Source organism: Diabrotica undecimpunctata, chromosome 5, assembly GCF_040954645.1.
Source record: "Diabrotica undecimpunctata isolate CICGRU chromosome 5, icDiaUnde3, whole genome shotgun sequence".
NCBI classification, from domain to species: domain Eukaryota; kingdom Metazoa; phylum Arthropoda; class Insecta; order Coleoptera; family Chrysomelidae; genus Diabrotica; species Diabrotica undecimpunctata.
In genome coordinates this window covers 306,746-333,849 of record NC_092807.1, presented here as the reverse complement: position 1 = coordinate 333,849, position 27,104 = coordinate 306,746, and the positions used below count along the sequence as shown (strand labels likewise).

Genomic DNA, 27,104 nt, shown 5'->3' with positions numbered 1-27,104 from the left:
AAAAAATATTTTTCAATTTTTCTCGCAATCACTTTTCTATTTTTGGATTTTTCAGGTTGTCCAGATTGAATTCATCGGCTTGTTTGGTGGTTATTGCTTATTCTTCTCTATACGGCATCAAAATTTTATTTGTAATAGGAAGTGATCCGAACCGCATGCTGCTCATCTCCTGGCTCTCACATTCTTTATATTTAATGCCACTTTTATGTCTATTAACACATGTTATATCTGTTTGGATGTTTGACCATCTAATGAGAGCAGTGTAGCTTTATAGATGTTTGGTTTAGGGAATAAAATTGAGGGTACGATCACTCCTTTACTAGAAGTATTGTTCTATTGTTGTGTGTAGTGGGATAGTGTTGCCGTTTTACACCGTTAGTGTTGTCTATTATTTTCAATCAAACATTAGAACGATGTTCAAAAGTTTACCCTTAAAACTAACTTAACCAATAATAACGGACTGGAGTGAGAGAGAGCTTTAGACAGGAGTGAGAGAATTGACTTAAAATATACCAACCAAAACTAATGAACAACTTGATGAAGAAGCTAAGAAACTAACCATAAATATACAGCTATCACATGGAATAATAATAAATTATAAGAAAGCCTTCTTCTTTTTCTTCCTTCTTGTATGTAGGCGTTAAAGCCGGTTTCTTCTTCAATATTAGCCTTCTAAATTATCTTGGTCTGCATTACATTTCTCTTCAGTCGTTTCACAGTGATTCTACATTGAATTTTTCCTCGGTGATTTCCTGTAGAAAATGTTTTGGTATTATTTTCATTCTTATTTTTGCTAGTACTATAGTTTATTTTTATGAACAAGAGAGTAATTAGCATAATTTTAACTGGTAGCTCCGACCACTCCATGGGCGTGCTCAAGATTAATTGAAAAATTACTTTGAATAATTGTAAAAAATAAATGAATTATTTCAGTGTTATAAAGTGTTATGTGTATGTAAACAAAAGTGACCTCTTTTATCACACACTATATTAGAACTGACTGGCCTACATTAAAAAGGGTTTTAAAAAATTCACATTTTTTTTAATTTTTAAAAATTACAAAAGAGAAAAAGAGTTTTTAAAACCGTCTAAGGTATGTTAAATAGATGAATAAAAATATTAATATAAAACTTACAGCTACTTGTTACAAATCCAAATCAGATTCAGAAGATGAACTTTCAGAACCAAGATTTATAATAACTGGCTCGATCATTTTATCAGTAATATTGTCCAGCTTCCACATTTTTTCCTCTTCTTTAATAGTGTGATTTACTGCCTTTTCCCAGTTTTCAGGTTTTACATTATTTACGGCCTCCAAAAACAACTGTTTAACATCATGAATTTTAAAAGTGGTATTTTTTCTTGAAACTTCACTCTTTATCTGTGCCCATACCAGTTCAATCGGATTTAATTCACAATGATATGGTGGGGATCTAAGTACTGTCGTTCCACGATTTTTGGCAAATTCATCAATTTCGTATTTTTTAAATTTTTCTTTATGAAGGGCACACAACGAATAAAGTTCCTTTCTTATAGATCCGGGATGGTACGTAATATTTTTTGAACTCAGCCAATTCTGCAAGTCTTTTTTTAACCACTTGGTTGTGGGCAGTCCTTCTATAAGTCTGGAGTGATAACTTGCATTATCCATTACTATTACACAGTTCTTAGGAAGAAGATCTATCATTTGTTCGAACCATTCTTGAAAGACATCAGCGTTCATGTCTTCATGGTAGTCACCGGTACGAGTTGATTCAAAAGTTAATAAACCACCTTCAACAAAACCGTCTGAACTGCCAATGTGTACTATTATCAGCCTGCGTCCCTTTCCTGATGGTGGGTTTAAACCAGTAGATAAGTTATTTACAAAAGCGTGCCTTTGACTTGTAACAGTTTCATCCTGCCAAAATTTATTTGGTGTATGACCCTCGTTGATCCATGTTTCATCAAGATAAAATATTTTTCTTTTTTGGTTTCCCATTTCCTTTATGGTCCTTAGAAAATGTCTTCTCCATATGACAATATCGCTTCTTTCTAATAAAATAGACTTTCTGGGATTCTTTTTCCAGCGGAAGCCTATTTCTTTTAAAAGTTTCCATAACGTACTTCGACTCATTTCTGGGTAATCCTTATCATCTCGAACTGAGACAAGAACTTTATCCAATGTTGGAAATTCTTGTCTAAAAGAAGAATTCATGCACTTTCCGTCGAAGTCCTTCTTTAAAATGATATTCTATTTGAAATTTTGGTTTCCCTGGAGCATTACGTGGCATTTGAAAACTACCACATTTCTCTTCTTTAATAACTCTGTAAATCGTAGATTTCCCAACACCAAGTGTACTGCTAACTAACTCAACGGTCTCATCAACACTTTCACATAAACGTTTGTCTGTAAATGATTTAAAACAATTAAATATTAATGTTTTTTCATTAACTGTTAGAGGACCAATTTTTCGGCGTTTACACGGCACTTCCAAATTTTCCATAACACTAGTATACACAATAAACTGCACCTTGCAACTGAAGTACCTACTTTTAGTGAACTGTTAAGAATTTTGAATACGCCACTTGGACCTTCCTATATACAAAATGGAAAAACCCACTATCACATTTTCTGTGGAATAAGTTTAGAAGGTAATTATCTAGTCAATTACTGTCGTAGATTCCTGGAATTAAAGAATTAAATGTTTGATTGTTGAAACCCTTACTTCGTGGAATGCACTCATTTCAGATAAAATAAAACGTTTTATTTTATCTAAAGAATTAAACTTTATTTTGCAAATACGTAGGTACTTATTAAACTTTTATTGGTTATATATAACCAATAAAATAAACATCTTACATTTCTTGCAAATTCATTAGTACCTGTTAACCTCCATCACTCCGACACTAGCAACCTTATTTAGGGATTAGTAACCCTCACAACTATTGTATTCTATTCTGCTCCAACCTTTATACCTGGTGGTCATACTCAATTTAAAATTGTTTTCCTATATACTTCTGTAAACTTGTTGACAAATATCTGTTTTTCATTGAGTCACCCGTATCAACAGTTTAGGGATTTGCATACATAATTTATTGTTTTATTACTCTCTCATACATAAAAATACACAATAGTTTGTGTTCGGTCCCCGCGTCACTGAGTTTTAAGTTCTGATATCTAATGTCTAAATTTAATAGCTATCACTGTATAATTAAATAATTCCAAATTGCTTGGATTTACAATTACATGATTTTTTTCAATAGGGGCACTTTTCTCTCCTAAAAAATAAAAAGCAATGAACAGTACAAGTACAAAAATGAAGTGGGGGTAAGTAGAACCTAGATCCAAATGTTCATGCTATTCGATGGTTGGCACGGAAAATAGCACGGTATCGGAGTATTTCACGTCCATTTATTGGCCTACTAGTGCATGTTTGATCAACAAGCTCATTATTTATTAAGTATTTTAATAAACGAAAACAACAAAAAACTACCAACAAAAAATCGACCGATTATATCATTAGCCTTTTACGAAAAAAAACCAGCTGACCTTACCATCGAGATATTGTGTCGCTAAATAATTATGTGTCCAATATATTTCTTGTACTAATGGTTGTCTTTTAATACCTACTTACATGCTTACAACCTAATAGGTCCACATGCAAACACATGGGTCGCTAACAAGTATTATTTTTAAACTTTAACCAATACAACCTTGTACTTTAGTAAATACATTAAAAATCTAATTACTTTCTATACAAATTTAAAAAGTACCTACTAATGTTTTTCTCGTTTTAATGTTTTATGTCCCGGCATATTCAGTAAAAGTAAATATTACCAATATAATTTCTATGTAGAAATGTTCCTTTCCGTACTTATTTTCACTTCGGTTTCCACAGTTGTATAATTTTATTGCCACATTAAAAAAACAAGAAAATATTTAATACTATCTTCGATAAAATTAATAAATTACGATGACCATGATCTAGATATGAATAGATGCGTGCTTATATTATGTGTGTTGCACAAAGAAACAACACCATTGTGCAACGACAAAGATGACCTTTCGCAGGTTTACACTCAATGAATTTTTCGTATGATGCTTCACCTGTTTTTAGAAATTTGATAGATATACATCGCAGGATATTACGATAATCATTTTTAGTATAAGATTACCTAGTTTGGTAATGTTGTTTAACGATGATGCAGTAGAGAACGAAAATATATATTTCTCAAAATAAAAAGTAAATAAAATAAACTTATTTTAAATTCAAATTGTGATTAATTCCTAGTACTTATCTATCCGTGGTTTATACGTGATATTCTGTTTGCCTTTTACCACATTCCCATCGCCATTTCTTTTTGTCATATATCTTCTTCAATGAGGTCTTTTTTCTCCATTGCTGGTTTTATTTATTGTTTCCACTGCAATCCAGGACGTTCTATTTATCTCCTTATTTAGTTTCCATTCCCCAGTGCTCAACAGTATTCTTGTCTCGCCTATCTTTTTCATATGTCCATACCAGAGCAATTTTCGTCTTTCGTCTCCTTCATATTTATTAGTTCTCTTATTCGTTCATTTCTCACTTTATCCATTAGAGTTTTTTTTCTTCAAAACATCATCTCCATTGCATTTGTTCTGTTTTCCATTCTTTTATTTCTCACCCACTTCTCTAAGATATACAGTGAGCAGTTTTCCACTATTTTCTTAAAGATTTAGTGGTTTGTTTTGTTTGTAATATCGTCGCTCCATATAATCGAGAATAATTGTCGGGTTAATGTCCCTAAAGTTTTTGAAAAAAATAAATATGTATTTTCTAATTGTAAATTAAGATTATTTTATTAACTAAATACAGGAAATTAAGTGTACATATTTAAGGTTTATAATGTATTTTCATAGAACAGAAAAAGGTCCGTGATCTTCGATGGCACGTAAATTTGGTCTTGCATGTGCAATAAGCCTTTGGACTGTTTCTAAGTCGATCTCACGAAATTTTTGCAAAATTTTTCTCCTTAGCTGATTTTCATTTTGGGCTTCTCAGCTATTATTATACACCATTCAACTCAAAACAGCTTGCCGCGCTTGAGAACAAAATTTATATTTTGAGCAGTTAACCAATCTGTCTCCTAGCCTAATGGCATGACGCTATGTAGGGCCAAAATATGATTTCATTGAACAAGCTTTGTAAGACAACTACCAACGTAATTGTCAGTATTGAGAGCTTCACCGCGGATACGACCAACAAACGGCTCTAAAATACCAGCTTCTGAGATGGCACACCATACCAAAATTTTATCGGCAAATTTCACTTTTCCCTTAAATTTAACTTGGTGCATCTTGTACATTGCGTGTATAAAATTCGTTGTTGCCCTTCATACTTTTCATCATCAATAATGAGAATTTTACCAGGAAAATGAATACGTCTCAATGCACGGCAACATCTAGGAATTTTTTCTAACTGGGCTGATGTGTACTTAGGAGCTTTCTTTCTTTTATATCGTTTTAAATTATTTCTAGAAATTATTCTGCTTACAGTCATTCGTGAAACATTACATCGTCGGCCAACATTCGCAATGACTTTCCTAATTGGTTCTCCATACTCTGAATTAATCTCTGTTCCCTGTACAGTACTGGAGAGGGTTGGTAAAGAAACAGAACTAATCACCACTATACAAACCAGAAAACTGGAATTCCTAGGCCACGTGATGAGGGGACCAAAATATGAAATTTTGAGACTCATCATACAGGGAAAGATTCAAGGAAGAAGATCTGTTGACCGAAGGCAGAACTCATGGTTGAAGAATCTACGTGATTGGTATCAATGCAGATCGATTAATTTGTTTAGAGCAGCAAGCTCAAAAAAAAATAGCCATTATGATTGCCAACCTCCAATTGACACAGAAATATTTTGAGCACTACAAATTTTTACAATATCGCGTTTTGGTACATGTCCAACTAAACGATAAATACATACCTCCATCTCTTCTGCGGTGTCAGCCACTTTTTTGGTTTATTTTGATTAGTTGATACAAATGTATTTACTCATTGACTTGCAGAGTCTTTTTTACAGATTTTCCATAGTTCTTAAACATCTGCCAAATCTTTTTCAAGAACTTTATTATTGTTCTGAATTGCATATTTCAAGTTAAAATTCTGACTCTATATTTTTCACTTTATTTTTAAGTTGGTTTTGTATTTCTTATAGGAAGCTTGTTTTGTTCTCCATAGTTTGTTGTAGCAAACTTTATACTTACGTCTTTAGTGTTTTCCAAGCAGTTTGAAAACTGGCAGTTTTCCAAGTTAGACATTTCTTATTTATTAAATAAAGCCTTTTCTGAGACAAAAACTTAGTTCCTCTATAAGTTTTTTAAAGAAAAGCATATCTTGATATAAATAAGTAAAAGCGTTGATGCTTGTTATAAGTGCAAAGTGCTCAAGAAACGCCAATCTATCCTGAAGATAAACCAAATGTAATTAAAAGAAACCATTATTATATAGTTTTTTGGTATGTTTCTTACGTTAGTGTCATAACATTATTGAAAATATGCAAAATCATGTTTACCTACTAATTAACAACTTTATGGGTAAATATTTACCTTTTGCACATGGAAGTACATTATTTTCTTGTATAAGTGTGATTCAAAATTTATTGACCTTCGTGCAAGTTATTCCTAACGCAAGATGGATTTTCCTTACATAGTTGATTCAATATTTAAATTTGTAATTAGGAATATGTAAATCGAAAATCCTTGTTTGAAAAACGGTATATCAAACATGTATATCTATTAATAAGTTATCGTAAAACAAAATTGGTGATTGGAGAAACCTCAGGACAGAAATTTAAGAATAAGAATATCTTTCCAACCGCATTATACTAAGTCTCTTTAGGTCTTCCACTTCTTCTCTTTTTTTGTCATCTTGCTTTCCGTATTCGCTTGTATTTTGCTATTCATTCTGTCTCTAACTAGTTAAGTTGTCTCCTTTCTATAAATTGTGCTATTGGTTTAGTATTAACAATTGTTTAATATTTTTTCATTTTTCACTTTATCTATTCGTAAAACACTTTTTAGTTTTCCCGAATATTTTATAAAGCCTTGTTTATTTCTTGTTTTATTCTATGCCACATATTTTTTACTGTATGGATAACTAACCTTTGGGGAAATATTACCCAAAGATCATCGACCATTATTGTCAATTAATTCTATCATATCATAAGTGATCTGTCTTATTTTTCATATCCCCATTATTTGTTTTGGCAACCAGTTAAAAGGATTAATTGATTATTATAAATTATTATTAAATTATTAATTTTATTGTGCTTTCAATTCATAATCTTCTTTCCAGCCCTGTCCTGACTTGTTTTGTTGTTTATTGTTAAACCTTATTGTTTATTGTGAGCTTTAAAAGCACAACTTTTACAGATTTACCTTTCCATTTTCATCTTCGACCTTTCTTCTTTTCCTTCCTCTTGTCTGTTGTACCGTCTTTGACCATATTATCGTTAATAAAATTTGTATTTTCTTGGATATTCTGCAACTTACTTTTATTCATCAAAAATAAAATAAAACTATCTAACACGTTTTATCAATAGAATCCTTGAAAAAGGTTACATATAAAAGGCACCTTTTCTTCTTTGATCTCAGTATTTTCTTATTCTTCCAATATTCCTCATCGTGTAACATATTTTGTTATATCGTAAGTTATTTGACACCAAGGTTTTTTTGCCGACTAACTCATTGGTTTCGTTAATTTAATCACGTCATAATATACATAAATTAAAGATAAAAACAACGATAGATGCAAAGAGGTTGCTTCATTATAAAAAAATATAAATGTATTCAAAAAGCTATTTACTTTGATAAAAAACCTCTTGCAAATTTGCTTAATTAATTTATTTGTTTGATAAATATAATTCCTTAAAATGTTTACAAAATGACCTTACTTATGCACGTTAACAAAGAATTCAATCCAAATGAGAAATTTGTAACAATTTAGCAATTATCTACTTATAGAACTAAGTAGATGCATCTTCCTTTGTATAGTTAAACAAAAAAAATTGTCAGGTTTTTAAAATAATATCCATGTTTTATATATTTATATACTTCATTTATTGTGCATATTAAATTCTATTCACCATTAATTGTACACTTTTACAGAACTCTCGTAAATTCCGAAATTAGTGCTTGATTTCTGGGTGGCACGTTTCTTCTGTGGACGTGGACTATAATTTCAGTGATTTATAGATAGGCTTGTCTGTATTTTCAATAAGGCATTTTCTTGTCTATCAGCCAAGAATATGCGTTCACTACTGTACATCAAGAAATTTACTACCAACATCTTTGTCACTGAATATATTTCCAAGTACAGAGGAACCTATCTAAAACTTATCAAATCAGCTAAAAACATGTACTATCAAAATCGTCTGGGAAGCTTTAAAAATGTTGCAAGAGAAACTTGCTCCATAATAAACGATCTTCGATAAAACTAACACAGCCCAAACATTTTCTCTTCCAAACCCTGAAAATCTAAATGAATACTTCGTTAATGTGAGTAAAAGTAAAACATCAACTATTTTGCCACAACAGGATCCTATTTCTTATCTTCCCAGTTCAAAAAAGGTCTCGAATTCATTCTTTATAAGACCAGTTAATAAATCTGAACTGATTCAAATAATCAGTAGTATCAAAATCAAATCTTCCTGTAGTACTAATACTATCCATAAAAATTCTTAAATCTCCCAAAAAATGTGTTGGAAGTCCTGGTGTCACTAATTACCGATTCCTTTGAAAAAAGTATATTTCCAGAGTGCCCATTATTACAGCCATTATTATTACAATTACTACAATTACAAATGCTGATCTCTTAAAATAAAATCCTGATCCGACTCTAATTTACAACTTGGATAAGACAGTAGCATTAGCCTATAAATCCTTGCTTCTTAATAATAGCGAGATCAGTATCGTTGATTCTGTAAAATTTTTTGGTATTTTTATAGACAGCAACCTTAAATGGTCCCTTCATATCGATTTGTTAAGTAAGGAACTGGCCTCAGCCTGCTACGCAATAAAATCTGTTTTGAAGGAAATCAACTTAGCATCTTCCAAAATAACATATTTTTCTTTGTTCGAGTCTTATCTTCGATATGGTCTTTCTTTTTGGGGTTCTAGTGCAGCTGCCAATCTGATGTTATTTTTAAATTACAAAAAAGAGTAATACGTTATCTATTTGGCCTCAGTAGAATAACACATTGCAGAAGCTACTTCAAAATTCACGGGATTTGAACTCTTCCCTCTTTATACATTCTAGAAACTGTTTGCTTAATTTGTAAACATCTACATGTTTTTCCAGCAAGACCTAATCATGACTACTCCACCAGAAATTCAACCTTTGATGTGTATTTACCGATTCCCTCCACTGAGTTAGTAAAGCAAAAAAATTATACAACCATCTCCCTTTGCAACTTAAATCTACAACTTTTTTCCTTAAGTTCCGTAATTTAACAAAATCCTATCTATCTGAAAGACCATATTATTATACAATTGAAGAGTTTCCTAACGAATAGGTAACTAAGAAATTACAGTATGTTTAAGTACAAGCAACTAAAGTATTTTTATAATATATTTGGTTGTCACATGCAGCAACTTAAACTTATTCGTAAACTAGTTCGTAAGGTTTTATTTTGCAATTTGCAACTTAGTTAAATTTAGTAAATTAATCAATACCAATAAATCCAATACCAATACCAATTATTAGCATACGAAACATTTGATAAAATCTAAGTAGGTACAAGGAAGAAATTTTTGAATAACATTAAAATTTTACGTAATATAAAAAGACCATTCTGATTATTATTTTTACATAAAATTCTATCATAAAAATGAACTCATTTTAAGTAGAACAATTTTATTCAATAATGCTGACTACAGTGTAATAATATATGTATTTGTTGTCAAAACAATAAGCTGTGTAATAAATGGAAGTAGTTATTATTAATGGATGATTTCAAAGAATTAAATATAAGCTTTTGTACAAAAGTGATTCGTTTGGATTTGACATAAGTCGATATGGAATTTTGTAACAATTACTACTTTGGTAATTACACGTTGTGATTGAAAATATAATATAGGCACAAGATGATTATATACAGGGTGATTTTTTGGGAGTTCCAATTAAACGTAATAAATATCTGAAAATTTAGGATTAAGAGCTTTTTAATCCTAAATTTTCGTCAGTTACGCCGAAAGTTGACTAAAACTTCGTTATTTTAAATATAATGCCCTGGATATTATTATAAATTTTGATAGAACAGCCCTTGAGAATTCACTCAATTTATGCTACTTTGCACCGAGTGTTTTACGAGATATAACCAATTTTATTATAAAATAGTGTTCGATTGGGCATCCTGTATCTTTCATCATCATTATTAACAACCTGTACGCGTCCACTACTAGACATAGGTATCTCTCAGCACTTTCTATTTGTCTTTGTATTGTGTGGCTTGCATCCAGTAACTGCTACTAAGATTCACATTCAGTCCATCTGGTTGGTGGTGGTTCTGCTCTTCGTCTCCACTCGACAATACGTTTTTTTCATCGGTTGTCTGATAATCTGGCGACGTGTCTTGCCCAGTTTTATTTAACCGACGTCATTTTTTCAATAGCATTTGTAATTTTTGTTATACGATGTATGAAATATACCCAACCAATTCACCCTGTCCCAATTACATGCATAACGTTGGGAAGGCATACTTTTTACTTAATTATATAAAACTTAAGTTTTTCTTGAGTGCCCTGGTAAATAAGGCATCCAAGAGACCATCCAGCGTTATGCGCCTGTCTCCTTATATTTATTTCAGAGAAGAAACTGTTGAAAAGAAGAAACTTAAGAATTTTTTGGGGCTGGAACTTTATGAAAAACTCTCCTGTCAAATGCAATGCTAAAATCGTTGCTCTTAATTAAATATTTGATACTGTTTTATTTACAAAACTTAAAGAACTGTCATTTATTAATAATCTTATCATTATTGGAGGTTTTAATTTCTCAGAGATCACCTGGCCAATAACTTGATTATCTGACGCCGAAAACGCTCATAATTTGTTTAAAAGCTTTGTAGTAAATTCAAACCTGATACAACCCATCACAGGTTCAATTAAATACTACCTCTCAAAAATAATATTGTAACATATGGTACTCCGACTTTTCTAAAGTTGACACTAAACTCTCAAATCTAACGGCATTTATTTTTTGCAGACTTAACCGACCCCTCATTAATGTGGACTGCATTTCTCGATACCGTCCACAATATAATTTCTACAAATACCACCTTCCGTATGATTTATAAAAACAACCTTAAACCCTGGATAAATCGAACAGCAATAAAACAAATTAATCACAAACATATCTACGGTGAAATTTAAACGCACTGGGCTTCTCAGTAATTTCCAAAACCACCGCAGATTTTCAAATAACTTACAAACATATCTAAAAACTCAGACAAAATTTTGAAGCAAGAGTTATTGAAAGTGGTAACATTAAATACATACGATCCTCCTTGACGTCTATACTTTCCAATCCTCTACTTCAAAAACTCAACCAGACTTTATGCTCTGCTGACAAAGAATCTTCCGAAAACTCTCTCTTTAGCATTTTCAAATGTTTTTACTAAAGAATCGAATGATGGCAATCTACCTGCTATTAACTGTAATCGTGTCGGCGCATCCTTACAGCATGTTGAATTCACAATGGATCATGTCAAACAACACTTAATTAAACTTCGCACAACCGTTTCATCTGATTTAGATGGTTTAACACCAAAACTGTTAAAAAGATACGCAGACACGCTTGTAATTTTCTTTTATCCAGAATTTCTTACCCCCTAGTTGAAAATTAGCATCCGTCATTTCTATTTTTAAAAAAGACAACAAACTCGACCCCAACAATTATCGTCCGACTAGCTTGGATGGAAATTCCTTCTCCAGGAACATGTTACTCCAACACAACAACATGGATTTTCTCAGGTAACTCTACTCTAACCAATCTTCTACATTGTGTTAATGACTGGACGTCATCCCTTAACATTTCGCAGCCGGTCAAGGTTGTTTATCTAGATTTCTCTAAAGCCTTTGACCGTGCACCTAAGCGCAGACTTCTACATAAGCTAGAACAGTTCGGAGTTCGCAGTACTTTACTTCGTTGGATAGATGATTTCCTGACAGATCGACATTACAAAGTTAGTGTTGGCAAATCTTTCTCATAATACAGGTTAGTAGAAAGTGGAGTGACTAGGATTCTGTCCTTGGACCTCTGCTTTCTACGGTTCTTACCAGCGATGTTCCTTATTATGTTTTAAGTAAAATATCGTTCTATGCTGATGACACAAGAATATATGCCAATCCAATCACAAACCAGCTAACCCTCTAAATGGACTTGGACTCTATTTTAACTTCGTGGCTACTACCCCTAAATGCAGAAGAATGTTGAGTGCTTCGAATTGGCAAAAATAACCCACTTGTGCCGTATTTTGTTAACGGGCAGCCATTAGATTCTGTGTTCTCGTATAAAGACATTGGTGTTATCGTAAACAGCAGCCTAACTTGGTCCGACCATATTACTTCTATTTGTAAACGTGCGAACTCCAGCCTATATCTTATTTGGAGGTGTTTTTCGAGAGTTTCAGTGCAGTCATTTGGATAACACTTAGTACGGCTAACTTAATTTCTTTTGAACTTCACCGACAACGTGGAGACTTAATTACCATATACAAAATATTGTTTTTCTTTTAAATCAAAAATTGTAATTTTACAATATTTTTTTGTAATTTTGTAATTTACTAGTAGATTACTAATATAATTTCTTTGTTTTTGGGTATAATAGGGACTTGTCCCTCTGCCCTTGCTTATGTATAATAATAATAATTTATTAACAACTGCAACATTCTAATTGGAAAATTACCAGTTCCCAATCAGAAAAGTTGTTGACAGAATTCCAAAAAATACTTAAAATTTAACGACAAGAATAAAATTATTTATATATTATACTAACACCATTTACTAGTCAGTTGTTTTAATCGATTAAAAAAAATTTCCTTTATGACTCACTATAAAAGAACTATCGACAACATTACTATAAAGAGGAGAAGCTTTTGTCTTTGGCCGACTAAAATTATTACGAATATTTCAAAACAGTGTAGAACAAGGTAATTTGGATAATTACCTTGAAGTTATAAACATCTTAAGCGAAAGCTAATAATACTTTAATGATTTAACGACATACAAACAAATTAACAAAAATTGAATTTGGAATTCCACGTTGACCAAATTGCCTATGCTCTTCAATTTATTCATGGATGAAATCATCAAAAGCGTTAACAAAGGAATAGGGTTCAGAATAGGAAACTAAGAAATGAAAATACTCTGTTATGCAGACGATTCAACAGTGCTATTCCAAGATGAAGATACTCTGCAAAGACTGGTCAAAAAATTTAACATAAGAGCAAAAGAATTTAATATGACAATCTCAACTCAGAAAACTAAAACAATAGTAATTAGCAAAAAACCAACAAGATGTAAAATAGAAATTAATGGCATCAATATGTGTAGCTATGGAGACCTGGACAAAGAAGTTAGAGATCAAGTACAAAAAGCAAATAGGCTGGCAGGATGCATTAATAACACTATATGGCGAAACAGACACGCTAACACTGAGATGAAGTCAAGTATTTATAAAGCCAGTGTAAGACCAATAATGACATATGCCTCAGAAACAAGACCCAACACAGCCACAACACAAAGGGTACTGGAAACAGCAGAGATGAGAGTACTGAGAAGAATTACAGGAAATACGCTGAGAGATCGAAAGAGAAGTGAAGACATTAGAAGAAAATGTAACGTACAGTGTATAAATGAATGGACGCAAAATAGAAAAAAAGAATGGAATAACCACAAGCAGAATGGAGGAGACCCGTGTTGTCAAAATAGCAAGAGATAAGTCACCAATCGGCAGAAGAAGTATCGGACGACCGCGTAAAAGATGGAGTGAACAAGCAGAATTGCTTATAAAGAAGAAGAAGAAGAAGCAATAACATAAAAAAAATTATTTATTTATTTATTTATTTATTACAATTTACAATCTACTCATAAATGCATAAAATGGTAAGTAAATATGATCTAATAGGAAGTTGGTTCACTGTTAATCTCTCAAATCTTTTGACCCATAGTCCTCTAAGTTTTATATGTACTGGTTGGTTGAATAGTTTTGTTATTAGATGATTTTCTATCGATACGATCAAAATATTAAGTGTTATTACTTCAGTGAGATATAGTATGTTTAGAACGTTATGTAGAGTTTGGTTTGAGACATGCCAGGGAACACCAATTATTATTTTGAGCATTTTTTATTGGAACGTTAAAAGATCTTTGTGTTTGATGGTTTAGTGCATTCCCGTAATTCCACACCACATGTCCTGATTTATTTCAGTTTGTTCTTGTATATAGTTTTTTTATTTTCCTTAACATTAATATAATAATCTCATGTCTCATATCCTTAAAACTTTTCTCAGAATTATTCATATGCGAATTTACAAGAAGTGTGAGTTTCAGATGAGTGTCATTCAATTCGGATTTCGAAATGGATTGAGAACACGAGAAGCTCTTTTTGCCTTAAATGTGGTAACACAACGATGCAGAGACATAAATGTAGATAATTTATTGATTATCGAAAAGCATTTGACTACGGTAACCATCAAAAGATGATCGAAATTCTGAGAACAACTGGAACTGACGAACAAGACTTGCGAATTATCTCAGAACTATATTGGCACCAAACAACAAAAATTGAAATAGAGCACACAACATCCGAAGATATACGAATCCGACGAGGAGTGCGACAAGGTTGCGTCTTATCACCGCTATTATTTATTCTGTATTCAGAATCTATATTCAGAAAAGCATTGGACGAGGTTCAAGGTGGAATCAAGATCAACCGAACCAGCATAGACAACATCAGGTACGCTGATGATACCGTCCTAATAGCAAGCACTGCACAAAAACTACAAAATATAATAAATGCGGTAGTTCGTCATAGCGAAATGTTCGGTTTACATCTAAAATTCTAGTATTTTCCAAAACTAAAATTCTAGTATTTTCAAAGATACCAACAAACGTACATTTGTATGCAAAGGGAAATATAATAGAACAGGTAACTTCCATAAAATATTTGGGAGCAAATATCAACAGCCAGCGAAACCCAAAAAAAGAAATCCTGTCAAGAATCGAACAAGCGTGGAAAACAATCATGAACATGAAAACATTTTTTACAAGATCAAACCTTAGTCTAGAGCTCAGAATTCGAATGTTCATATGTTACGTTTCCTGTTTTGCTGTATGGCTATGAAAGTTGGACAATGGACTCTGAAATAGAAAAAAGAATAGATGCCTTTGAAATGTATATATACAGACGGATGCTGAGAATTCCATGGATACAAAAAGTTACCAATGGTGAGGTTCTTCGGCGCATGAGTAAATAAAAAGAATTACTCAGCAAAATCAAAGAAAAAAAATCGGTTGCCTGTAAAGTCGGTTTTACGGGCGAAGATTTTACGTGACAACGTCTTTTTCTCGGTAGAATATTTATTGATATGAATATTATTAAGTTGCACAATAGGAACAAGGAATTAACTTGAAGGGATTAAACTTAACTAATTTCTATTTGAGTGATTTTGTTGAGGATAGGACGATGATAGGAGAAATATGAAATGAAATAGGAGAAAATGAAAGACAGAGACACAAGCACGCAAGCACGCACCGATTCAACGCGCCTAATTCTCTAGTGCTGCGCGCACAGCGGACCGATCATGTTTGAGTGGGAGAGAGACGCAAGGCATTCGCCGGTCCGGCGGGCCTCTCTCTCGTTCGGTGACTCACTGTAACAGACGTGAGCGGGCGTTACACTTTTTCATGAATGACTCCGAGCCACAACCTAATTTAAGACGTTGTCACGTCAAAAAATACAATACTTGGGTTGTGTGTTGAGAGGTGAAAGATATGAATTACTAAAAATCATATTGGAAGGTAAAGTGCGAGGCAAAAGATCAGTTGGAAGACGACAGAACTCGTGGCTGAAAGACCTGAGGAGATGGTTTGACCGCTCATCTATAGAAATCTTTCATGTAGCAGTTTCCAAATCTACAATTGCCATTTGGATCGCCAACCTTCGAAAGGAGACCTCGCGATAAGAAGAAGAAGGAATGAGTTAGCAAATTTAATTATTAACTTTTTGTTCCTCTTTCACATTTCATGTAAATACAGTTCAATGCTAATGCTAAACTTTTTGAGAAAATTGTAAATAAAAAAAAATCATTGCCAACTTCCAGTATTTATTTAATTCCTGAAAGTATTATTAGTTGTACAAATATTAGGTATTGATCTTTTTATACGACTCGTTGTCTGTCAAAAGGTATATTGCACATATTAAGTTCGATTGATCTCAATTTCAAGGACATTATTGATAATTCCTCTTTAAGTCTATGTTTAATTTAGACCCTCATTAAATATTTATTTCTGCGTTGGGAATCGATCCCGAATAATATGAAATAAATCAATTTACTTTTGTATTATCTGTAGATCTGTTTACATATTTAGTTTAGTCTATATATTTATGTGTATATTTTTGTTCTGTTTGTAAATTTTAAAGATCACTGATAATTTTAATTCATCTGTTCTTTCTCGCCGTTCTCTCTGTTCCACGGGTTCTTCAAATATTGATTATTCAGTGATTATTGAGTCTTCATCTTTTCCAGATTCCAGTTCCTGATTTAATGTACTCCGTTTACCCGTGAAATCTGTTAGAAATGCTAAGTCACATTAAAAGGCTGATAACCATCACGCCTTTCTTCAAGAAACTTAATGATGTCATTTAACAAATCTCGAAACAACACTAGGAATTCTAAGATTTCATACATGGCGAAACTAAATTCAAATCTTTACCACTGTGCTTTCTAAAACTTGCAAAGCAGACAGATTGATGAATTAGTCGGCAAGGGAATCTATAATTTGCATTCCACATGCCGTTCATCACGGTAAAAATTCTTAGTAATTTCAGTTTCTGGTACTCGAAACAGAGTACCAGAACAAATTTCGAAACCTTTGCAACAATTTGCTGCGACTCAGCCACCTTACGTTGGTGTGTAACCAGATTAAATATGGTTATTTGTCATCCAGTTGTTGCTTAAGCAACTGTCTTTGTAGAGATTTGTCTGTTATTGAATTAAAAATTTTAAACGTAATATCCATCACGTCTTTTGTGTTAAGCCTTTTACTGGTCAGAACCTGTTGATGAATAAGGCCGTAGTAATTAATAAAGTCCGGAAAATCTTCATCTTTATGACATAGTGATATAAATTAATTATTAACACCAACTATTGCCGAAGCCCCATCTGTGGTTATTGAAACGAGCTTAAACAAAGGCAGATTAATCTTACCGTCAAAATGTTTGAATTCCGTGAATAAATCAATACCACGTGTTCTGCCTTTTAAGGATATCATTGTTAGCAACTCTTCTCTTGTTGAGAAATCATTAAAGACCATCCGAATGAAAATAAGTAACTGTGCAGTATCCATGATATCCGTCGACTAATCAAACTGTAGCGAAAAAGTAACGCACCGGAGTAGATCTCTTTGGAGTTGTTCATTAAGATTTTTACTCAACAATTATATACGACGCATCACAGTATTTCGTGACAGCTGCAGATCATGCATACTTTTTTATTTCATTTTTATTTTTGAAATTAACAAACAGTAAATCTGACAAATCTTCGAACATTTCTTTGACATATTCTCCATCAGGAAACGGTTTACACTTTTGCGCAATTTTATAACAAACTAAGAATGAAGCTTCAGTTATAGCCTTAGACTGTTCATTCGGCTTACAGAACATATTTTCCTGGGCAGTCAAATGAGATTTTAATGCTTGAAGCTTATTCTTTCTCACTTCACTGTTAGATGAAAACTCTGATTGGTATTTACCGTGCATTGTGTTAAAGTGGCGCTCTAAATTTCTATTTTTTCGGTATTGCTACTGATGTATTGCAGATTAAGCAGCAAAAATTTTGAAGCCTTTCCTGTTGTGTTTCGTTTCAACCACTTATCCATGGCATGAGTAAAAATGTAGCAAAAGTCTTCTAAACACTCGTCTAATATCGCAGAATATCCTCACAGTCCAATAATATTCGAATCGATATCGCAAAGTCACTGTTTTCGCTATCGTAGTTCGCAATAAACCTATTTCTAGATATATCAGGTAAAAAACCAGATCAAATTTCTAATAAAATAAAAAATTTTAAAAATAGGGACAAAAATGAAGTGAATATAATCTAAATAATATAATTCGACTGTCTCGTATTCGTTTATATATGTAACAACCAATATTGTATATAATTTCTATATAAAATACAAAAGTCACAGTAGCAATTTTGCCGATAATAATTTTCCTAGAACTTGATAAATACTTAATCCGCTTAACCATGGAAGCGAACTAGTATACAGTCTTCGAAGCGAACTAATTAAAAGTGTTTTTTAAGCTCGGGAACGAACTAGTGTGCTCTGACTCACACATGCAAACGATTTGTTTGGTTTGGTACAAATATTTTTTCATCTATAGATAAGACACTTTTAGTGGTAGGTTTAACTACGATTTTTAACACCACAAAAATAATAAAAATAAATGACTCAATGCCAATTTAAAGTGGAGTTGTTCTAACTACATGGCTAGGGAACGAAAAGAACGAAGAAGATATTTGAATGGTGACCAAGAACTGGCGAATGATATAGAGGATCACCATTTAGACACTGTTTAGACGATATAAAATCATTGAAACATCTCAAAAAAAACTCAAAACAGAGAAAAATGGTTACTGTCTATATTCAACAGTGAATACATACGTAGAGACTGAGTGATTTTAAGCATATTCAAGCTTTAAAGCAATTAAAAGTGTGAAATGAAAATAACGTTAGAGAATTGTTTTATAATTCATGGTTTTTTCCAAAAATATATTTGAACATAATTTTCCTATTATTAATCTGACTATATTCTTCATTGGTGAGTCTTAATGGTTGAATAATTTTCAGGTAATTAACACGTAGACAAAGATTTGTCGAAGAAACACGGTAATTGTGTCTGCATTCCAAACGTAACAAGTTCATGGAAAATTTCAATCTCTGAAACACGACTGCTTCGCCTTGATCCGATTAAATTTGATTCACTTCATAGAATTATCTGAAAACAGGTTGCTTTTGACATCTTATTTTGGTTTTATTACAAAACAAAATGTTGATTTGCGAGAACTACTAATTAACAAAATTATGGTTGGTATAAATCGTTTTTCAATTTGTTTTATTCTTAATATTTTTATCAGCTGCTGAAATTTGTAAGGATTATCATTGAGATTATAAATTTGTTCACTGCTGAACATAAGTTTCCTTTGAAATCTTCTATAGCTTTCTCTATTGTGTACTTTGTATTTAGTTTGTGTTTATGCGTCGTTTAATCGTCTTAATCTAATGTTTATTCTTCGGTATTTATACTAAACAGACTCCTCTATTTGAGTTCAGTTAACGTTGCTTTATACTCTCACTCAAAACCAAGTTAGCCATTAGCTGTGCTTTATAACTTGTCTTGAGGCTCTCTCCAGCATTTTATTGGTATTATTAGTACGGTTTGCGATTACGGCTAGGACTTTACTTACTAGGACTTTACAACCCTATATAGCTCCTAACTTCAAGAATTTCATTTGGAAAGAAACACATTTGGAGTATTAAAACAATATACATTAATTTTATAAAATTTAATAAATATTTTATGGAAAAAATTAATTGATTTATTTTTTCGAGATTTTCCCATTTTTCCGAGAGGTAATAGTACATCTTAAAATTGGATCCTCAAAGAATCGATAAATAAATAAAAAAATACTAACAAAAAACTGGCGCAAGCCACCAAAAAAGTTAACAAAACCCAAAAAACCGGGGCACATTGGGCTCAAACCCTTGAGCACCAAGTCTCCGAACTGGGTTTCAATTTGAATCGGTTAGGGAACGGTGTTAAAGTTCTACTATCCAGGACTACCACATGAAGAGTATTTGGCAGATAGTTGTGCCCCTATCGCGCGTCAGAATGCTATAGTAGGGAAAATTATCGTCTGGAGCATTGGAGCGCGAACTCGCTATTACAACTCGCTCCAATGAATTGCTACACCCGGACGTAATTTTATGGGGTGAACAAGTCTCTCAGGTTGGGTTCAATTAAATTGCTTGCTTGTATATAAATCAAAAGAAAGGAAAAAATATTAGCCTTTGGCCTATTGACTATAAGTTGTTATAGTTGTTATAGTTTTAAGAGAAATAAACAAAACTTGGCATAATATATCAAAATTCGTTTTATGTATAGTACATCAAAATTTATCGAATAAAGCTCATTATTTTTATTATTATATTGTTTTTTTTAATTAACTGCAAATGATAAATACGCGTTCAACGTTTTACCATTAAGAAAAATCAACATTTTTTAATTGTATTAAAATTTCAAGGATATTTAAAAACAATATTAGCATATGCATAAAAACGAAAGGAAGGAAACAACTATTTTTATAAACAAAATGTTTTTTAACCATGTTAAATTTTGGTAGATATTAAAAAATACTAAAATCTAATACGGTTAAAAAATAATACAAAATTATTTTTAATAATTTTATGAACATTTTTACTTTTACCCCAGATATCTTATCTAGTATGTTTCTCAAGATCCTCACTACACTACATCTCATCTAATGCAATTGCTAATAAAATTAAAGAAAACTACCACACCAACTAAAAGTTATTCTACAAAACATTCTACAAGATGAAATCAACGAAATAGATAATACTGAAGAAATTGCACATGAGAACCAAAATCGAAATGAAATAAATAAGGATGAAATAAACGTAATAATACACTGACTGGCAAAAAAAGTGGCCAAAACTTGAGGAGTAAGACGTTCATATTCTTCACGAAGCACGTTTTGAAGTTCTGCAAGACTTTATGGCTGGCCTGGTTGACTTCTAATCCTACGATGAAGTTCATCCCAAAGATGTTCAATGATATTTCGATCAGGACTCCAGGCTGGCCATTTTAGAGTATTAATTCCTACTTCCGCCAAGTAATTTGTCATGATTCTTGCAGTATGCGGCCGTGCATTATCATGCATAAAAACGAAATTGTCCCCAATCAAGGGATCAAATGAAACTACTGATTATGCCAAAACATTCTCTATATACCGGTTAGCATTCAGGGGCCAGTAATAAAAATAAGTTCAGTTCGAGCTTCAAATGAGATTCCAGCCCAAAACATGACAGCACCATCGCCAAACTTTCTTCTCTGGGACATACAACCTTGGCATATCTTTCATTTCTCCGTCTCCAAACCATCTTCATACATTTCGGCCACCGCCAGACTTCAAATAGAACCACGATTTATCAGTAAAGAAAATTCCGCTATAATCCTGTATATCCCAGTTGTCGAGCAAAAATTAATCGATTCCTACAGTGTCTGGTTGTGATTCGGGAACAATAGAAGGCCTTCTTGTGTATAGTTCTCAATACAATAACATATTGCAGAGGCTACTTCAAAAATCACGGTATTTTAACTCTTCCCTCTTTATATATTTTAGAAACTGTTTGCTTAATTCGTAGATAAAGAAGAACAGTTACAGACTTGGTCAAATTACATAAAAGATTTGTTTACGGATTACCGTCATATTTCTACGAACACTCTTGCTCTGAATGAACCAAAAATATTGAAAAGTGAGGTGATAAAAGCTATAGATCAAACGAAAGATGGAAAAGTAACAGGATGCGATGAAATACCAGTCGAATTTTTAAAAGTTTTTAAAGAGAACAACCTGAAGGTAGTATTGGAACTCTTTAATAAAATATAGGATACTTGTCAAATTCCATCGAACTGGTTAAAATCTACATTTGTGCCCCTTCCCAAGAAATCGAATTCTAAGACGTGTATTGAATATCGCCTTATAAGTTTAATGAGTCACACCCTTAAAGTATGCTTGCGTATTATCCATTCCAGAATACGAGCAAAATTAGAACACAGCATAAGTAAAACACAGTTTGGTTTTAGATGCGGTTTTGGAACTCGAGAGAACTCTTTGCAATACAAATCGTGATTCAAAAATGTCTGGATCAACAGAAAGATCAAACATGACAAACTCATAGAACTATTACATCTTACAGGACTTGACACTAAGGACATCCAGATTATAAAAAATCTATATTGGAATCAAACAGCCCACAGGAAGAATGGACATATGGTGAGTGAAAACGTAACCATTTCGAGAGGGATTGAACAGGGCTGTATTCTTTCGCCACTGCTTTTCAACCTGTACACGGAACAAATATTTCTAGTGGCACTGGAAGAGTACAACGAGTGCATCAAGATTAATGGCGTACCAATAAGTAATTTTCGACATATCGACCTGAATATTGAAGCCGAACGTATTGAAAGAGTACACCGATTTAAATATCTGAGATATACAGTAAATGATAAGTGGGACCCAGACGTAGAGATTAAGATCCAAATTGAAATAGCAAGATCCAAATTCATCAAAATGAGAAAGCTCTTAAGCAACCGCCACCTAAGCGTTAACCTCCGATGGCGCGCCACGAAATGCTACGTACTCTCTACGCTACTTTACGGAGTTGAAGGGTGGACGTTAACAGCAGCAACTATAAAGAAGTTAGCGGCTCTATAAATGTGGCTGTAACGACGCATACTGAGAATACCTTGGACAGACAGAGTTACCAACACAGAGGTATTAAGACGAATTGGCAAAGAGGTGGAATTGTTAACAACTGTTAAAAGGAGGAAAGCATCATACCTGAGCCATGTGTTCCGTAATGATAAGTACAGTCTGCTACAGCTTATCGTGGAAGGCAAGATTGAAGGTAGAAGAGGTTTGGGCAGAAAAAAGAAATCCTGGCTGGGAAATTTGAGAGAATGGTTTTAAATACCTGAAGCTGCGAGCATAATACATGCGGCACAAAACCTATCGTTTGAAGGTCGCCAACCTTCGGTAGAAGACGGCACATAAAGAACATATGTTTTCCAGTAATACCTAATCATGATTACTCCACCAGAAATTCAACCTTTGTGGTGTATTTACCGATCCCGTCTACTGAGTTAATAAAGAAATATATATTATATTTGGCAAAAAAATTATACAACCATCTCACTTTGCAACTTAAATCTACAACTTCATTCCTTAAGTTCCGTAAATTGACAAAAGCCTATCTATCTGAAAGACCATATTATTGCCTTAAAGAGTTAAAGAAGAGTTTCTTAACGAATAACTAAGAAATTACAGTATGTTTAGGTACAAGCAACTAAAGTATTTTTATTTATATTTGGGTATCACATGTAGCAGCTTAAACTTATTCGTAAACTAGTTCGTAAGGTTTTATTATGCAATTTGCGATTTAGTTAGACTTTGCAATGGATTGTATATTTTATTATGTTTTATTTTGTGGTATTGACGATTTTTGTAATTTTAGTAAATTTTAATTGTTATTGTTATTTTTTTTCTTTTTGTAAGCTAAATTGTACAATTTTCAGTAATAAATCATATTTTTATTCTACTACCGGAGTATAGTTTGTAAGCGTTCAACCTTGACTGAAGTTAAAAAAGCAACGACTTATAGACTGTGGTAATCTTCTGCCAAAATAAGCATTTCCAAACACAAACATGAATTTCCAAAACGAGTATATAAGACAAATGCCTATGAACTACTGTAATGCAATAGTGGAGCGTTCAGAAGATCATATTTTTCAAAATATACTCCACACAAGCACATAATGTGACTAGAACAAAGACATCTGAAAAAATCTTAAAGCAGAGGCTGAAAATCTTAAAGCAGTGCATTATTTGCAGCTCTAGTAGACTAGTGAGCAAGAAAGAAGAACATATTAAAATTAAAATAATATAATACATAGTTTATTAGCTTATACTGTAAAAAAAACATTTTTTTCAACCAGAAATAAGCTTTTCTGATAAGATTTTAAACAATCAATTTATTATCTGTATTAAAATCCTTATTGTTCACTTACCCTTAATAAAATAAACTTTTTTGGACGTAATCCAACTTTTAGAGGATAGAATGGCACTTGACACAAACGCGGTTTTTTTCAAATCACACCGACAACATCTGAACGAGCCAAAGAATTGATAAAAATCACCTCGGTCGATGCACACCGCACGATTTGGTGGACTGCTGTGTTTTGTTTCGTGATGCGTTGCGTTCTTCTCCACTTTGGTGAACCACGAACCACGCTATGGAGGAGGATTCGGAACCTTGAATATAATAGTTACATTACCGAATATTAGAATAACAAGATCATTTGGAATAAGTGAGTAAGTTATATAGAAAATGATGCATAACGAGTTAATTGTTTTCGGGAATTACGTCATTATAAAAGGGAATTTTTTCAGACGTTTCGACAGTTGGCTCCTTCAGAATTTTCGATTTTTAATAAATAAGTTAAACAAGGACAATAAAACAAATTGATTCATAGGTTTGTTTAAGAGAATTATGAAAGTGAGAGATTAATTTTAGTACATGTTTCTTCTTCTTCCTCTTTATAAGCAATTCTGCTTGTTCATACCTCTATGGAAGGTTGTCACTCCATCTTTTGCGCAGTCGTCCGATACTTTTTCTGCCGATTGGTGACTTATCTCGTGCTATTTTGACGACACGGGTCTCCTCCATTCTGGTTATGTGGTTATTCCATTTTGTGTCTATTCATTTATACACTGTACGTTACATTTTCTTCTAATGTCTTCACTTCTCTCTTGATCTGTCAGCGTATTTCCTGTAATTCTTCTCAGTACTCATCTCTCCCGTTGTCTTGTTTCTGAGGCATATGTCATTATTGGTCTTACACTGGCTTTATACATTTTTGACTTAATCTCTGTATTAATGTGTCTATTTTACCATATAGTTATTAAGGCAACCTGCCAGTCTATTTGCTTTTTGTACTTGATCTCTCACTTTTTTGTCCAGGTCTCCATAGCTAGACAATGAAATTCCCAGGTATTTTATTTCCATTACTTGTTCAATACTGATGCCATCAATTACTATTTTACATCTGGTTGGTTCTTTGCTGACTACTATTGTTTTAGTTTTCTAAATTCTTTTGCTCTTATGTTATAGTGTATTTTTATGTATGAGAGAGTAATAAAACAATAAATTATGTATGCAAATCCCTAAACTGTTGATACGGGTGACTCAATGAAAAACAGATATTTGTCAACAAGTTTACAGAAGTATATAGGAAAACAATTTTAAATTGACTATGACCACCAGGTATAAAGGTTGGAGCAGAATAGAATACAATAGTTGTGAGGGTTACTAATCCCTAAATAAGGTTGCCAGTGTCGGAGTGATGGAGGTTAACAGGTACTAATGAATTTGCAAGAAATGTAAGATGTTTATTTTATTGGTTATATATAACCAATAAAAGTTTAATAAGTACCTACCTATTTGCAAAATAAAGTTTAATTCTTTAGATAAAATAAAACGTTTTATTTTATCTATTTGCAAAATAATGTTTAATTCTTTGCCTATTTGCAAAATAAAGTTTAATTCTTTAGATAAAATAAAACGTTTTATTTTATCTGAAATGAGTGCATTCCACGAAGTAAGGGTTTCAACAATCAAACATTTAATTCTTTAATTCCAGGAATCTACGACAGTAATTGACTAGATAATTACCTTCTAAACTTATTCCACAGAAAATGTGATAGTGGGTTTTTCCATTTTGTATATAGGAAGGTCCAAGTGGCGTATTCAAAATTCTTAACAGTTCACTAAAAGTAGGTACTTCAGTTGCAAGGTGCAGTTTATTGTGTATACTAGTGTTATGGAAAATTTGGAAGTGCCGTGTAAACGCCGAAAAATTGGTCCTCTAACAGTTAATGAAAAAACATTAATATTTAATTGTTTTAAATCATTTACAGACAAACGTTTATGTAAAAGTGTTGATGAGACCGTTGAGTTAGTTAGCAGTACACTTGGTGTTGGGAAATCTACGATTTACAGAGTTATTAAAGAAGAGAAATGTGGTAGTTTTCAAATGCCACGTAATGCTCCAGGGAAACCAAAATTTCAAATAGAATATCATTTTAAAGAAGGACTTCGACGGAAAGTGCATGAATTATTCTTTAGACAAGAATTTCCAACATTGGATAAAGTTCTTGTCTCAGTTCGAGATGATAAGGATTACCCAGAAATGAGTCGAAGTACGTTATGGAAACTTTTAAAAGAAATAGGCTTCCGCTGGAAAAAGAATCCCAGAAAGTCTATTTTATTAGAAAGAAGCGATATTGTCATATGGAGAAGACATTTTCTAAGAACCATAAAGGAAATGAGAAACCAAAAAAGAAAAATATTTTATCTTGATGAAACATGGATCAACGAGGGTCATACACCAAATAAATTTTGGCAGGATGAAACTGTTACAAGTCAAAGGCACACTTTTGTAAATAACTTATCTACTGGTTTAAACCCACCATCAGGAAAGGGACGCAGGCTGATAATAGTACACATTGGCAGTTCAGACGGTTTTGTTGAAGGTGGTTTATTAACTTTTGAATCAACTCGTACCGTTGACTACCATAAAGACATGAACGCTGATGTCTTTCAAGAATGGTTCGAACAAATGATAGATCTTCTTCCTAAGAACTGTGTAATAGTAATGGATAATGCAAGTTATCACTCCAGACTTATAGAAGGACTGCCCACAACCAAGTGGTTAAAAAAAGACTTGCAGAATTGGCTGAGTTCAAAAAATATTACGTACCATCCCGGATCTATAAGAAAGGAGCTTTATTCGTTGTGTGCCCTTCATAAAGAAAAATTTTAAAAATACGAAATTGATGAAATTGCCAAAAATCGTGGAATGACAGTACTTAGATCCCCACCATATCATTGTGAATTAAACCCGATTGAACTGGTATGGGCACAGATAAAGAGTGAAGTTTTAAGAAAAAATACCACTTTTAAAATTCATGATGTTAAACAGTTGTTTT

At 32.7% G+C, this 27,104-nt stretch overlaps 1 protein-coding gene across 1 annotated transcript in view; it reads right to left on the bottom strand.

The window, feature by feature from the left end:
* osy (ABC transporter oskyddad) overlaps nt 1-24,380 on the bottom strand; it is a 59,815-nt gene extending 35,435 nt beyond the window's left edge. Inside the window, exon 1 of the mRNA XM_072531314.1 lies at nt 24,125-24,380. The gene's annotated coding sequence lies outside the window, so the exon portion shown is untranslated. The remainder of the gene's footprint in view (nt 1-24,124) is intronic.
* Between the last annotated feature and the right edge of the window lie 2,724 nt (nt 24,381-27,104).